The following is a 16,759-nucleotide window of genomic DNA, read 5'->3' as shown; positions in this document are numbered from 1 at the left end:
GTTAGGCCATCCTTTAATCAAATCTCGCTGTTGGGAATCTTTAAGACAAATTTTGTCATCATCGTCCCAGTAGAATTGAACTTCGCTCGGGAGAGCACCAGTAATGATGACATCATGTAGTCCCATCCTGAAAATCTCTACCACTCCACCAGATCCAACTCCAACAACCACTGCATTAAGACTTTTCGGGTCATCTCCACCTGTAATGGTGACCTTTCCTGCGCCTTGTGTGAACTTGTTTGCTACGATGATGCTTCCAGATGATTTCCTACCAAGCCTGTAGGTTTTTCCTCTTGTTTTTGCAAGGACAATATTCTGACCATTTCCAACATCAATTTCGGAGCCGACATTAGAAGGAAGAGATGTGGAATCAATAATCGTGTCGTACTCTTGTCCGAGGGAGGTCTCAAGGTGTTTCAAATGTTCGTACAGGAACTCTACCGTATCTTTTGATGTTACACGGTTAAATTCTTTTTCATTTTTTCGGAAGAGCATTAATGGGAAACGTTGGGCAAAGTCAAAAATTAGATCAAACAAATTTGTTGACATTCCAGTCTTGAGCTTCTTATTCCATTCATCGTCAACAAGGACAGTTCGTGGAGGATTTGATTTATCCTTGAATACCAACTTATCGTTTTCAATACTTGCAGCAAAATGGTCAAGACACTTAATGGACTCAAAACGTAACTGATTTCCATAATCTTCTTCCTTAATCGTTGCCATGCTCCCTGTTGTTGTATATTTTATTCTCACTACTTTGGCTTCGTTCTTCTTCAAGAAGTTAAAATTTGATCCAGGTTCAAAGACGATCTTTCTGTTAGCGGTATCCTTGGAAATGATCCCCAAGTTTTTTCCCTCATCACCTTGGGCTGGAATAATCTCAACCGTGTTCAAAAGCACATCTGCATGATCATGTTTTAACACATCGATAAAAAAGCGTCCTTCTGTCTTCATCCATTTTCCATAAATGGTGGTTTTGCATCTGATTGTGTTTCCGTCATCTCCCATAAGAACGGAAATTGTCAAATAATCCTCCACATCAGGACCATGGAGTACATACGTATCTGAACCTGGACCCCCAATTAACTCGTGCCTCCCGCGAGCACTCACAAGGGTGTCATCTCCATCTCTCGCATCAATAGTTGTTTCTCCGCCTACAGCAATCAGAAGGTTCTCTTTGTCATTTCCAATGATATTTTTGCACGATGGGAAACTGACCACGTTCATTGCATTAACCAACCGCAGATCTCCTTTAGGTCGAAAAAATATACTCCCTTCGTCGTATCTGTACTTTTGGTATATGTTAATGGTTTCGATTTGGTATCTTTCGTCTTCATAATACTTAAAGGAAATGGTGTTTTTAGTATTATTTCCAAATCGGATAGTATAGCTGAGAAATGGGTTAACAAGTCTTCTAGGCAATACCGTTACATCTTTCTCAGTTGAAAGAGGCCCATTGAAAAAACCTGTATGGTTTAGAATATACCTTCTTGCGCCATCATGGTATCTAGCATCTATTCTGATATCTTGGAGGTAGTACCGACGTGGTTTAGGAGGATGCATTTCAACAGTTTGAATGTTTTTCAAGTAAACCACCTGAGTGTTATATTCGGAAAAGGACCCCGTATCAACTGGGCTGTCAATGTTTCTAAGTTGCCACCAACCATAATCAACACCTTCCGTTCCAAGTTCTATAGGAAGGTTCATGTATTGGATTACAAGGGTGTTTTCGCCACTACCTCCAACAATGTATTTGGCCCAGTTGTATAAACCAGAATGCCACATACCTTTTCATATCGTGCTTTCCGTATAATGATACTTGTTTATAGTTGATCCAATGGAAATAACGTTGTTGCCTTTACCAGTGTAAACCACATCACCGAGACCATAGGACACATCAATAACATTGTGTTCATCGCTACCAATGACAGTTGTCGGTGTGTAGTGAGACAGGATTTCCAAATTATCTGGTCGTGCAGCAGAGATTTTTTCAAATTTATCGAACATGAAACTTCTTCGAAAAGCAAATACCAAAAGTGCCTCCAGTTCGTTGTCTCCAGAGTACTTTAGACGTCCACTGCTGTGTTTAGCGTAACTGGTTGAAATACCATCAATGGCGCCTCTGGCGACTTGGATCGATGATGCAGAGACCGCATAAATTGATACTCCATCACAGAAGTACTTCACGCTATTTTTGTCTGCCAGAAACCACAGCATTTTGGTTCTCAATTCTTCTGTGTTACTGAGAGATACAGGGTTCTTGCGACTGAAAAGCCTCACCAAACTTTGCTCCAGGCTACTGGAAGAAATAAATGCTGGCTTATGTCTAACTTGGTTGAAGCCATCTGGCCATCCAGGAAAGCAAGATCCAAGGTTAATGCCTGTTCGCCCTTTCTTTGCATTTGATCCACTTCCTGAGGTATATCCAATATCCAGATAAATTCCTTTTACTGGTGATATCCTTGGGTTACTGCGAGTCATAGCTTCCCATTCTGGCCCCATTGTTATATACTTTCCATTCCAAAGATCTTCTTTGAATCTTAAAGACTCCCCTGATAAGGCTAAGGTGTCATCTCCCTCTTCTCCTTCGCATCGATCGCCTATCAACACCGGGCTCGCAGACAAGAACATCATCTCCTTCTCCACCGAGAAGAGTGTCTCTTCCAGTTCCACCATTAAGATAATCGTTTCCTGGACCACCATATATGGTGTCACTTCCACCTCTCCCAAACAATACGTCATCACCTTCCTCGCCATAAATACGATCTGGACCAAAACCAGCCACAATCTCATCATCATTTGCTCTACCTTTGAGCGTTTTGCCGAAAGATGTTGCATCCACTAATGCTACTCGTAACTGCTTATTATTGAAGTCCTCCTTTGCCTTGTCAGTCAAACACTTAGTAATAGTCGTCCTTTCAGCTTGCAATGTTTCCTTGTCAGCTTCTATTCCTGCCACATCTGCGTCTACATAGTATTTAAAGATGTCAAATCCTCTGCTCTTATATCCATCTGCCAGATTCTTCACATACGTTTTAAACGCTTCCGAGTTTATATACGCGTCAAATTCATCGTGCACGCGTTGTGCAGTCGTTCTGAAGTCGATCAAATCCGCAAAGAAACCAAGAATTGTGTTCACCACTTGCAAAATCGTACTAACAAGGTCTACGATTGGTGACAAGGGCGGGAAAACAAGGTCCAAAGCCACACTCACTCCGTCCAGAATAGCTGTCACCCCATCAACAGCAGCCATGACCCCATACATGACAGCTTTACCAACAATGCCTTGTTTTGCAGCGTCACTAGCTGCGATCGCATTCTTTGCCATAGAAACAACACTTGTACCAACTGAGATGGCACCGCCAATAAAAGATTCGAACCGTTTGGTTTGCTTCAGTAACTTCATTCCAGCTCGACCTGCTTTTTTTAAAATGTGTTTTTCCACTCTTTTTCCAACAAATTTCACGACGTTTTGCATGCCATCTGCAAGACCAAAACGTCCTTGCGCAATTCGAAGCCGACCGTTTCACATCATTTCATTATATTCACCCTCTGAAATTAACCCTTCGGCCCTCAAATCACGGGCTTTCTGAATCATATCACTCCCACCTGCAGCATCAACTCCTCCCTGAGCAATAGTGAATGCAGTAGTGGAGGTCTCAACACCGTTGCCAACCTTACGTAAAATATTACCAGCTACCTTTTTTGATGAAATCCTTCCATTTTGCTGTGCCAATTTCTTTTGAGTATTAAAGTTTTGTTGAGCTAACCTTTGTTCATTACCGACACCCTGAAGAACTTTGATTTTTTCAAATGATTCTGACACCACCATTTCTTGGAGATCGTTGACACCAGTTCTCTTAACGCGAAAGTTTACTTCAGGTTCGATATTATATTTTACCATTGCTTCAAAGTTTTCACTCCTGAGTACATCAACTGTAATTCCCTTCTTTAATTTGTATTCCAAGGCATCGTATTTGTAATTCAAGCTTTTCATCGTTCCTAAAAAGGCAAAATATAAAAAGGTTTACGTAAGGTTGAAATATAGAAACTCGAAAAAGAAACCATGCTTAAATCGGACGGAATCAGATGTAGAAGACATTTAGTTTTCGATAACAAGTTGTCAACAACAAATTACTAGTCTGTAGAGGCCATCGCATTTACTTTGCCGCCTGGTTTCTTCATCGAGTCTTTATACTGATTTATCTTTATCTAGCTGAGAAGACTAAAAATTGTCTTCCGGCCCCGTTAGGTTTTCTAGCCATTTTGCCGTTATGAAGGGCAATTGTAGATTGAAGCGCTTCGACTCGAAGTCTACCAGCAAAAAAGAACACGGCGCGAACAGTTCAATGGTTTTTAGTTCTGATTAGCTGACTTCGTTTTAAATATATTTTATTCCGGTGAATTCTCCATTTTAGACCGCAAAATACACTGAGGGAATAAAATGATTTTTTAGGGAATGTATTGCCCACAAACAAAAAAAATTACAATTATTATTCATTCAAAATAATTCTCCGTTTCTGATTGGCTTTCAATCCACGGTTAATTCCAGCTAACTGCCCAGGGCCGATCAAATTTGAAAGAAGGTCCTATTATGCGCCTAAGACGTCGTCAATTGTCATATACTACAAAAGACAGGGACAGTTGACGTCACGCAGGAACAGTTTTAAATCGACTTAGAAATCTTAGCGCGAAAATCGAACGCTAGGATCGACATAACGATGAAAAGCTTTTTAAATTACTAGATGGTAAAGACTGCAAAAACACAAAAAAAATCGGAGGGAAGGCATTTGTGATTTAGAGCTTATTTTCACGACAGAAACATAAAAAATTCAGCAACAGTGGAGGATTTGCCACTGTTTTGTGAACATTCTGCGCCGAAAGAAAAGAACTAGCTCAAACTGGTCCTAAAATAGAACATAACGCGGCGCAAAATTTTTCAATTTGTAAGACGATAAAGACAGCAAAAATACAGAAAAAATATTATAACGTAAGTCACTTGTTATTTAAAGCTTATCTTCCAGTCAGAAACATCCAAAATCCGGCAACAGCGAAGAAATTTGCCATTGTTTTGCGAAAAATGTACGCCGAAGTGAGAACCCATTTCAATGAATTTTGTGTTTTTTAGAGCCGAGTAAATATCTTGAATAAATAATAAGACAAATATTGAATTCGGGTTTCGTATATTATGAAGAATTATGCAGATTTTGGATGGTATTATTCCCCTTAGCTTTCGGCTTCGGCGAATAACACCCTCCTCGATCTGCATAATTCTTCATATCATGTTAGTCCACACGCCCAACAAGCGACAAACAGGAACATCTAACTTTAATACGCACTCGAAGCGTTTCACGCCATCTTAGATTAACAACCTTCTTGGCCTAGTGCCAGTCCCCTATCGTTCTATATATAACTAGTTCCAGTTCTCTACATTTCTCCCTCTCTGAAAAAAGATGTTGTCCTCAACATGAACGAATAGACAATAGTCTCTTCTTGGTTATCTCATATAACAGTTCTTTGTACACTTGTATCTCATCCTGGGGTTAACAAAAGTACTCTGGTTGATCAGGCCAGCTTATGTTGCACTCAAGATGTCACTGTTCTATCTTTGCAATACTTATGCCTTTTTCTATAACACGACTTGACTTCCTTGTACAAAGAATATTCCGAGATAGAGAAAAATAATTATCTTAATGAAACGAGTTTGAACCTCTATACACAAGCAAAACGTTGTACGAAATTATACAATACCAAAAGGAAACATTTAAAAGTCTTATCTAGGATGAACGTAGCTTCAATGCAAATCAGTTCCGTTCTTCTCAAGTTAATGTCTAAGGGCCTGCTAGTAACACCACATAGGCACAGGATACATCGGCTGTGATGATACTGGAAAAGGTGCAAAATAGCTATAGGGCTGCAGAACAGGTTGTAGCATCCATGATACTGTGACAGGTTGCCACAACTGCTGTGGGTACGATACTGTGACGCCTTGAATTCCTGCTGTAGAACTTGTTTGGAAGGACGGTTGTCCCATTACATCATAGGTCATCCTAAGAGGTGGTCTGCTCATACGATGTGACTGTCTTATAGGTAAGCTATCTGCAGCTTCATCATCTACTGTACCAACTGGTTGCTCCGGGTCTTCTTCTTCTTCTCCCTCTGAGTCTGGGGAATCAACTATACAAGGGTCAATGTCCTCTTCAACTACATATGACTCTTGTCTGGTAGACTCGTAAAGTTGTTGAAGCTTATCAGGTGTGAGGCTAATGTCCTCATCAGTAGTTCCGGTTGTCTCTTCTTGTGAAGCCTGCTGTCTGTTGGACCTCCTAGATACTGTACGGCGACTCTTTGATGACTTAAGTGGGGTCTCAACCGGCAAGTAAGAACACGGTAATAGCATGTTGCGATGGAGAACTTTTGACCTTCCATTTCCACTCTCTGGCTTTACTTCATAAACTGGCATATCCTTCCTCTTCTGAGTTACAACATAGATTTCTTGCTCCCAGTAAGGTCGAAGTTTTCCCGGGCCACCACGCTCACTCATGTTTCGTACAAGAACACGATCTCCTTCAAACAGCGCAGTGTGTCTGACTTTCTTGTCATACTGTTGTTTCCCCATGTCTGCACTTTTCTTTGCATGGGCAGAGGCTAAATCGTAAGCTTCCTTCATTGCTCTTCGCCAATTTCTGACATATTCAGGATATGTAGAAAATCCCTCTGGAGGTTTCAAGCCAAACATTAAGTCAATAGGTAGTCTTGGGTTTCTACCAAACAATAGATAGAAAGGTGAAAATCCAGTAGAGTCATGACGCGTACAGTTGTATGCATGAATTACTTTATTGAGATGGTCACGCCAGCGGGATTTCTGTTTCTCCGGTAAGGCTCTCAGCATGGATAAAAGCGTCCGGTTGAACCTTTCGACCTGCCCATTTCCCTGCGGGTGATAGGGTGTTGTCCGTGAATGTTTAATCCCACTCAGTTTCTCAAGGTTGTAGAAGAGCTTGTTTTCGAATTCTCCACCCTGGTCATGATGGATGGTTTCTGGGAATCCAAATCTCATGATGAATTCATTATACAATTTATCAGCAGCAGTCTTTGCAGACTTGTCACGTGTAGCATACGCTTGAGCAAATCTGGTGTAGTGATCCATGATCACCAATATATACTGGTATCCGCCCGAGCTTGGTTCGAGATGAACAAAGTCCATGGAAACAAGTTGGAAAGGTGCTTTAGAAAATAACACAAAGAAAATACGTGCGCTGATTGGTTAAAAATTGTGTTTCTATAACTCGATGGAGACACAGACAGTTGTCGTAGACACGGCAATCAATATTCACGGCGCTGAAATAAGCAATGCAAAAATAACAACTAAGAATTGTGTCAAATTTTAATGTCACAGCTGACAAAAACCAGGTTAAGACTAAACAAATATTTGCACACTTGAAAACAAGCAAGTAAGATGTTTACAGAGCCCGCTACACATTCAAAAATAGTCTGTGAAAGAAATTATCGAAGCGGCTGACCTTTCAAAGAAGTATATGAATTCAATTGGCGCAACTTCACTCCATTCTAGGCTTTGCAGCACTTCAGAACTATTCACAGCTCCTTAACAGGACAAGATATTCGTCCAAAATGCCGAGTCAAACTTCTTTTGACAGAAAAATAATGCACTTTCACCTCCAAGGTTCGAGTCGCTCGATCGGCAGCGTTAGTCGTCAAACCATTCGGTTACGTCGATGAAGCGAAATAAAACCACAATTCTTGCCAAATTCTTAACTCCTTTCAGTGCTTGACTTCAGTTAAACCATCGGCCTAGTTATTTCTCATAATTACATTAACTTTGGGGCCTGTTTTCTTTGTTTGTTTGGCCAAAAAACGGTGAATTTTAGCCTTGAAGCGAATGTTGATTAGTTGATTTATTTCTGTTCATTGACTCCCTTACTATGATTGGTTGATTATGTTCATGACGTAAAACTGCGAGGTGAAGAGAATCTACGTTTTGATGTTAAAGAAAGCGCTAAATATTACTTTGATGTGCGTTATTTTCTTTGTGCTGTTTTCTAAAAGAAATAGAAAACATGTTTTCTGTGTTTCTATCGAGTTATAGAAACACTCGTGAAAGTTTGGGAGAACTCGAAAAAGCTGTGGAAACACTCGTCTATCGACTCGTGTTCCCACAGCATTTCTCGTTCTCCCAAACTTCCACTCGTGTTTCTATAACTCGATAGAAACACGGAACATGTTTTCTATTTCTTAAGTAGAAACAATAGGTTGAAGTGGTGCATTAACGTGAGTCGCAGGTTTTCGTTGCTTAAGGCAATGGCACACTTTCGTGACATAATGAGTAATGTCTGCCCTCATGAACGGCCAATAGAAACGTTCTCTAGCTAGTTCCACTACTCTGTCTGCACCCAGGTGCCCCATGTTTTCGTGTAGTTCTTCATACACCTTTTTGTGGTATTTCTTGGGTAAGACCATTCGATCTCTAGATCCACATTTGTGGCAAAGAATTCCATCTTCAGAAATAAACAGTTTGTTCCATTCATGTAAGAGCTGTCGTACACTAGCTGACTCTTTCTGTTTCTCCTGGTAGGTTGGACGGCTTCCGACTTGCATAAAATGTAAGACACGACCAATTGTCGGATCTTCTTGTTGAGCTGCGATAAGTTCACTATGTGGCCTAGTTGGAACGTTAACACATTCTTCCTTTAAGATATCAGGCACTGCTGTTAGTGATGACAACCAAGCGGTCTGAACAGTGTTAGTTACATGGATTGAGGAAGTGACAGCATCCAGAACATCTTGACTAGCTACTTCTGAACAACTTTCCATGTACTCCTCAAAGCTGATTGGCATTCGGGACAGGGTGTCAGCATCCGCATTGGCTTTTCCTGGTCGATACTTGATTTCAAAGTGGAAATCGGCTAATTCATTAACCCACCGCAAACCTGTGGCATTGAGCTTCGCTGAAGTTAGAATGTATGTCAACGGGTTGTTATCCGTGAAAACAGTAAACTTTGGAGAGTAATAAAGGTAATCACGGAAATGGTCAGTCACTGCCCATTTTAGAGCCAGAAACTCAAGCTTGCCTGCATGAAGGTGGTACTTCTTTTCGGCTGGTGACAGTGCTCGTGAAGCATAAGCAATTACTCTCATGACCCCATCCTGGTTTTGGTACAACACTACCCCAAGACCATCTTTACTTGCATCAGTGTGTAGAGTGAATGGTTTTGAGAAATCTGGGTAAGCCATAACAGGTGGATGACTGAGGTGTCTCACTAACTCTTGAAGGGCGAGTTGCTGTTCCCTACCCCAACAGATCGGTGTCTTTGAGGGTGGTTGACCATCCTTCCCAGTGCTAGTTAGGAGATCATAAATTGGTTTCGCAACATTGGCAAAGTTCTTAATGTACCTGCGGTAGTAACTTAATATTCCAGCAAGCTGTCTGACTTCACCAACAGTTCTAGGTGACACTTCTTTTAACTTCTCAATAGCCTTAACACACCCTGGGTCCATCCGGTAACCATCACCTGACACAACTCTTCCTAGAAACTGGACCTCACCTTTAAACAAACTACATTTACGCGGCTTCAACTTCACTCCATGTTCACGTAACTTTCTTAACACTGTCCTCAGATGCTCAACATGATCCTCAAAGGTCCTGCTAAATACTATGATGTCATCAAGGTATGGAATAGCCACTTTGTCCCTCAGTTCACCCAAACACCGTTCCATACACCGCTGGAAATTTGCAGGCGCATTCATCAATCCAAATGGGATTCTTATCCACTCATACAGTCCCCATGGTGTAATGAATGCTGTGGCTGCTCTGCTCTCCTTGCTTACAAACCCCTGATGATATGCTTTACCCTGATCGAGAACACTGAACCAACTATTACCACCAAGACTATCCAGGGTTTCTTGGACTCTAGGGATGGGATGTCTGTCAGCAATAGTCCTGCGGTTAAGTTCTCTGTAGTCGATGCATAGTCTCAGAGACCCATCTTTCTTTCGGACACAGACAACTGGAGAGGAATATGGAGACTTAGATTCAGTGATAAAATTCTGGTTCAGAAGGTCTTCGATGTACTGTTTCACCTCTGGGTACAATGGTCGAGGGATCGACGTGTACTTCTTTTGCACTGGCTGGCTATCCTTCAGGTTAATCTCCATTTCCAGATCAGGGATGCAACCAATATCTTCTTCACTAGATGAGAATGACTCATGCTCTTCCCTCAGCATTGTCTCAGCTACAATCTGCTGATCATGGTTTAAGCCACTAAGGTCAACTGCTGGGAGATGGTTTTTGCTTTCTCCATCTTGCTGCCCAGAAGGAGTTGGTCTTGTTGGTCTTGTTGGCTCGTGCTCCCTTTGATGTTGTTGGTCGGTCTGGATACTGCATTCACTCAGCCTCACGTCTGCCGCAGTCACTGATTTCACTGCCTGAAGAACTCCTAATGAGGTGCGGCTCTTTAGCGTGATGTCATGATCTGTCCCATTGTATACAGCAACTTGTACACGGGAAGTTTTTCCTGGTTTGATGTTTAACAAAGTCTCATTAACTTCTAAGCCCTCTGGCAACAACTGTGCTAGTCTGTCTGGCGCGAACAACACTGGTGTTTGCTTGTACACAGGTCCTGTATTTGCACGACAACTGACAGCGACTGTGCTATCCTTAGGTATGACCACATCTTTTCTTCCAGTTCTCACTTTACAAATGGCATCTGAACTTGAACTCTGAATAAAGTGTACCAAGGCATCTAATTTTGTCTTATCTTTTCCAGGGAAACTGTTGTAAATAATTGGCTTTGGATTCTGGTCCTGGGTTACCAGCTCTTCAATGACATTATATCCCAGAGTAGGACAGTCTAACTTTTCTGATGTTACAAGGAAAGGCACTAACAGTTCTTCTTGACTACTATCACTGCTGAGAGAGGTTAACTTCACTCTGACTTCCACCCACCCAATGTAAGGTACCTTGGTCCCATTTACTGCTGTTAAATTTAGATTTGTATTCAGGAGCTCTGACAACTGTCTAATAGCTACTTGTCCTAGGTGTTGCTGAAGTAATTCGACTGATATTATGGATACCTGGGCACCAGTGTCCCATAACAAGTCACATTCACAGTCATTGAGCAAGCACTTTACCATACACTTCTTACCAACAAGGCCAATAACTTTAGCATGTTCACTTGGAGTTAAATGGCTAACACAGGCTGGGTCTACAAAATCTTTAAACTTACGTGTACTTGCCTCAGAGAGGTGACTTATTGCTTGGCACAACACCTTGTGATCAGACCAGTGTCCTTTCTGACATTCTGTGGAACAATACCATACACTTCGACACTGACTACATCTTTTAAGCTGTCCTTGCTTGACTCCGGTTTTACAGCAGTTGTTACATTGGTGAGACTTTGGTGGATTTACGACTGTTTCCCGTCTCGCGGAAGCAGTCGATTCCTGTTTAACTGCTCCCTGCATCCTCTTGCAAAATGAGAGTGGCTCCCACACTTAAAACAGTGATTGCAATACTCCTTCTTGTTTTCAAGGCAGCTTGAACACAAAGGTGGTCTTCTTCTCTCCGGCCACTTCCCAGGGGGTACACTTTGGTCGGTGCTCTTCTTTCTGACCTCACTTTTCAATGCCTCAACTTCTGACTTGATTGCACTGATAGCTGCTAGAAGATCATTCTGAGGGGTGCTTTTCTTGTTTTCTTCCTTTCCTTTAGATGAGTCATCAGATACTGTAGACACTGATAATGCTGGTGGTTTGGTCTTGCTATTGTTCCTTAGCTTCTTGTCCCTCTCCTTTTCTGCTGAGGTTGCCATACTCATCTGTTGCATTAACACTTCATCTGACACATTGGGGTCCTTTAGGAATGGGCGAATCTTAGCACGAATACTTTCATCCTGTAAACCAGTTTCTACTGTTCGAAGAAACAGACACTGTATGTGCCCAGAATCATACTGTAGGGATGTGTCATCATCTCCTTCACTACATGCAAACAAAATCTGCTGCCTCAGATCTAGGGCATTCATCAAAAACACTTGAGGTGATTCTTTTGAGCTCTGACATAATGATGCTAGTGTTTGATAGAGTTCTGATGTGTTTTTCGCACCATAGTGGCTACGAAGAATCTTCTTTAAACGTTCCAATGTTAAGTCTTTGTAAGTTTCCAGATAACTCCTAAGCACCATCCCAGGTGTGATTGAACGAATCACACCATCAACAATTTCATCTTCGGCATAACCCTGGGCCAACCCTGTCTGAATCTGACGTGCAAGTGAAGAGAAGCTAATCTTATCTTTTTGTTCCGGCTCCCCAATTTGACCACTGATCTTAAACTGTCTATGTAAAGCGCTGGTCGCCAACAGTTTTTGAACTGAGTCTTCCTTTGCTACACTGGGAGGTTTGGAAACACTTGGAACAAACTTGCCACTCTTACCTTCGTCCTTGATGCCAGAAGGTTTTTCTGTCAACAACGTTTTCACATCTTCAAGGTATGGCACAACTTCGGCTTCTTTCAACTTGCCAATTCCTTCCTCGAGTTGCTGAACGATAACTTTCGCCACGAATAGTTTGCTCTTCCCTTCAATTTCGACTTTAAAGAACTCCGCAATTCGCTCGAGTGAACTCCAATCCGCGGAACAAATGTTAGACTGTATTTCAAGTTGAAGGTCTTCGGCCATAGTGTGTCCTTCGTTCTTCTCCACACGGGTTGACAAATATGGCGGGCAACTTACAAAGCACGTGGTTGCGAAGAAAAACACAGATAAGCTCAAAAACATACCAAAATCGTTCGCCACAAGTGGTTCCTACAGTCCTTCATTGTCCTTGAGTTTTAGGTCCTGGCGGGGTCGCCAATTTTGTTAGTCCACACGCCCAACAAGCGACAAACAGGAACATCTAACTTTAATACGCACTCGAAGCGTTTCACGCCATCTTAGATTAACAACCTTCTTGGCCTAGTGCCAGTCCCCTATCGTTCTATATATAACTAGTTCCAGTTCTCTACAATCATACTTAGCCTCATCCAATAAGGGGATTATTCAACAATAATCACTGAGCATCTGAATTTTGTCGCATTTTAAACAATTATTCCACTCGCGCTTGTTGGATATAAGATGGTAGATAGCATTTTATGCTACCTACAATCTCATATACAACAAGCGCGAGTGGAATAATTTTTTTTTATTGATAACACCAAACAACTGAAATATTTGAGCTTCCAGGCTGCTCTTGTTAACGCTTGACATGGCGAAATGCATTATTATTGTGAGTGTGTACCTTTCGTTAAATCGTTGATATCTCCAGGAAGTTCAGCCATAAAACCTCCAAAGGTGGAACCAGCACCTGACATGTAATTACTGTATCTTATCAAGTCGTTCTCTGTGTCAGACTCTTGTCCAGTTATCACCTGACCTTTGAGCCCGACGTCTTTAATGGGGTCCGACTTTTCTTCTTGAAGTTCTGGCAGATCAGTTCCTGTTAAAAAAATAAGCATTTTTCACAAGCCATGAAAACAATCTAACAAACAAACAAATCAAAACAAGTAAGGAAGTCACAAAAAGCTAAAATCAACCAAGCAACCTACCTACTGTCATCATATTTCTTTGACCATTCACTGCTTCCTCAAACTCCGTCATAATTATGTTAAAATCAGGATCAGTCTTCAAATCTTCTAAGCCTTGATAAAAGATATCTTCCACTTCCTTTCCATCAGCAGCAGTTTCCTCTTTTAATAAATCAATCATGTTCTGAACAAGACTCCATTGTTATTTTTCAAGGAACCTGAAATGTCGTTGCACAGGGTGTTGGACAAGCTGTTGAACCATTTGGCTTGCAATGATTTGGTGAACACATCATCCTCTTGCTCATCATGTTTGGCAGAACTATTTCTGGCAGCCTCAGTACACTGAAAGAAATAAAATAGTAATTGTTAAACTTGTTCAACCTAAATCTTGAAGACCTTTTTAAACCTCTCGTTACAATAAAACCTTTGATGAGGGTGTTTTGAGGGGGTACGAGGGGTTTTATACATTGACTACCATATCAGCTTTCTTTTAAATGACCTCCTTAAAATTACAAAGCAAAATTGACTTATTAAGGTAAAAAATTTAAACCTCGAGGCAGAGCCCATCCGGTGAAAAACAAAAGTATTGGGTCATCTCATGACCCATTTTCTTGTCAAAAAATTTCTTTTGCTGCCTTTTCTTCCCTAATTTTAGCCGTTTCTTACGAAGATATTTTCAAGAGCGCTTGTAATACGTTCATATGTGTTACATACATAACACATTCTATAAACACCTCCTGGTACCCTTTAACTGCTGCAACAGTATTTAACGTCCTGTAGAGTAAATTCTGGAAAATTCGAGTGCTGCCTTCTCGCAACTTAATCCCCCTTTGAAAGGTTTTGTTCTAAAGTTACATGAGCCTTCTAATTTTTGATGTTTTCCAGTGAAATTCAGATCTTCATTGTTTTTATCCTTTATTAGCTACCTGTTCTAGAGCTTTCTGTGATTTTATATTTTGGCGTAATTTTTTTTTTCAGAATTTCTAGTCAGTTTCGACTATGATTTGTGAGTAAGGTACAAAGTAAGTATTTTTGCACATTTTGCTGGCAAACCCTGATAACGATATAATTATCACTTATTGCGACACCATAACAAATCTCAAGAAGACAAAGAAGCAAAAACTGAGAGACTTAAAAAACTAAATGTATCAATTACTTAGCAAAGGAGGTTACAATTTTTATAAGAATTATAAAATTATTATTGTTATCTTTTGTAAAAACAATAATAAAAAAAAATCTTACCTTGATTATTATAAAGAAAGCTACTAACAATCGAAATGTTTTCAAACGTGTCGCTAAATGCGACATCTTTTCCACTTGCTCTTTTGGAACAAACAAAGCAATCCAAAAGAATCACGCTCGATAGAAAAGAGAAGGATTACACATCAGGGGGCTGGCTAAAGCAGGTGTTTTACTTTACCATGTCTGGTCTTTGCTTGGGACCTGTTTACAGTTATTTGCCTTTTCCTACTGATCTTTTGTCGTACGTAAAAAGATTTTTTTCCCTAATTCAAGACATGGCTGCTCTCTCGCAATTTTGTCCTCAGGTTTTTTCGCGGTTTAAGGATGGCAGGCACTCTAAAGGAAAAGGTTACCTTTTTTGCAATGAAACTTTCTCTTCGCCTTACGAATTAATAATTTTGTTTTTGCAATTAACTATTGTTTTAAACAGATATGTAAATGCTTAATAGCCTGACACCTCTCACTGCAGATATCAGACTGTTGAATGTTTATTTCTTGTCACTTGAAATTTGAAACTGATGCCATGGCGACATCGAAACATTGTACCAAACTTTTATCGTTTATTTTTATTCTTAATTTCTTTGTAATTGGAGAATAAAGCTGCAAAAGATAACCAAAATGTGGTGTAAGCAGCAAGAACAAAAGACTGTTTCTGGAGTCTTTACATTCTTTCCTCGACAAAAACACTATAAACGAAAGAGCGCCCTTCCCAAGGGTTTACGCATCGCTAGTTGCTCCCCAGCGGGGCAACGAACAATAACGTCAATGCAACTTATTAGAATTCTGCGAACCTTGCAAAATCCATCATTCTCTGAAGAAGACCGCAGAAGGCGATCGAAAATTTAGAGTATCCTTTTATAATTTTAGATCTGTTTTAAACATTTTTATATTTTAAGCTATGACCACAGATCGCTCCAGCAGTTTTATTTACGAGGACAAATGTATTGGTTTGTATTGGATTACGGGCTCAGGTCCTATATTTCCTAAATTCTGTCCTAAATTCGGATTCACAAAAAGGGCAAAAAAATAACCGGGGAGCTCCGCTTTAAGGCTTGGCTAAATCTATTTATATTTTATTTGACAGTGTGACTTTCAGAAGTAGGACCATTGCTAGATCCGTCCGGCAAGTTAAATGTTAGAAAGCACCAGCATTCTGCCAACTCATGATACGTGAAGCATCATAGTTTGTTGGTGCCTTTTCCTTATGTTTTGGTCACGTGTTGGAATTGGATAAAGTAGTGGTTTATTGTTTATAATTCTATTTTGAAGGGCAGTCATTTAGTGCGAGAAAAATACTGGGAATGAAGGTATTAATCCATATACATAGATGTATACGGATTTATACCGACGTTCGAGACATTTATCTGACTTATTTTATGATAGTATTCGTGAAGGATCATTATATAAAGCCAGTTTCCAGCAGGAAAAAAAACGTTTTATTAACATGAATTTCATTTTTGTAGCAGATATTCGCCATCGGATTCCCATACAAACACTGTAATTTCTACCCGTTTTGCCTACTCGTCAAAATGGCGTCGAAAACCGTGATAAGGCCTATTCATTTGAACTTAGCAGATCTTTTATGTCTATTCTGTTTTATCTTGAATTTTATATTTTTATATGCATCCTTCCTAAGGGAGGTCGCCCAGGTCGATGTGCCAGCAACAGCAAAGGCACAACGAGTATAGACATGAACCCCTTTGAAGGGGGTTACCACGCTTGCGTCTAGTAGAACGCTTGAGACAAGTAAGAAACAAAATGAAAGGTTGCCATTACAAGGGGGAACACAGAAAAGAACACATTTCATCAAAATGAATTTCAAATAATCTCAAAAAGGCTAACTTGGTATTGGAAGAATCTACTGACAATGCAAAGGGAAATAATTCAGCAGCGATTCCGTGACACTTAATGCAACAAAGGGGAGCATTGTTTCATATCCTTTTT

The 16,759-nt window shown here is 40.5% G+C and overlaps 1 pseudogene; it reads right to left on the bottom strand.

Moving 5' to 3' along the window:
* Window positions 1-14,881, bottom strand: part of LOC144648013 (uncharacterized) — a 16,662-nt pseudogene extending 1,781 nt beyond the window's left edge.
* Between the last annotated feature and the right edge of the window lie 1,878 nt (window positions 14,882-16,759).

The sequence above is a fragment of the Oculina patagonica genome, chromosome 4 (assembly GCF_052425735.1).
Source record: "Oculina patagonica isolate OP01 chromosome 4, crgOcupat, whole genome shotgun sequence".
Classification (NCBI taxonomy): domain Eukaryota; kingdom Metazoa; phylum Cnidaria; class Anthozoa; order Scleractinia; family Oculinidae; genus Oculina; species Oculina patagonica.
This window is presented reverse-complemented; position numbering and strand designations above follow the sequence as displayed.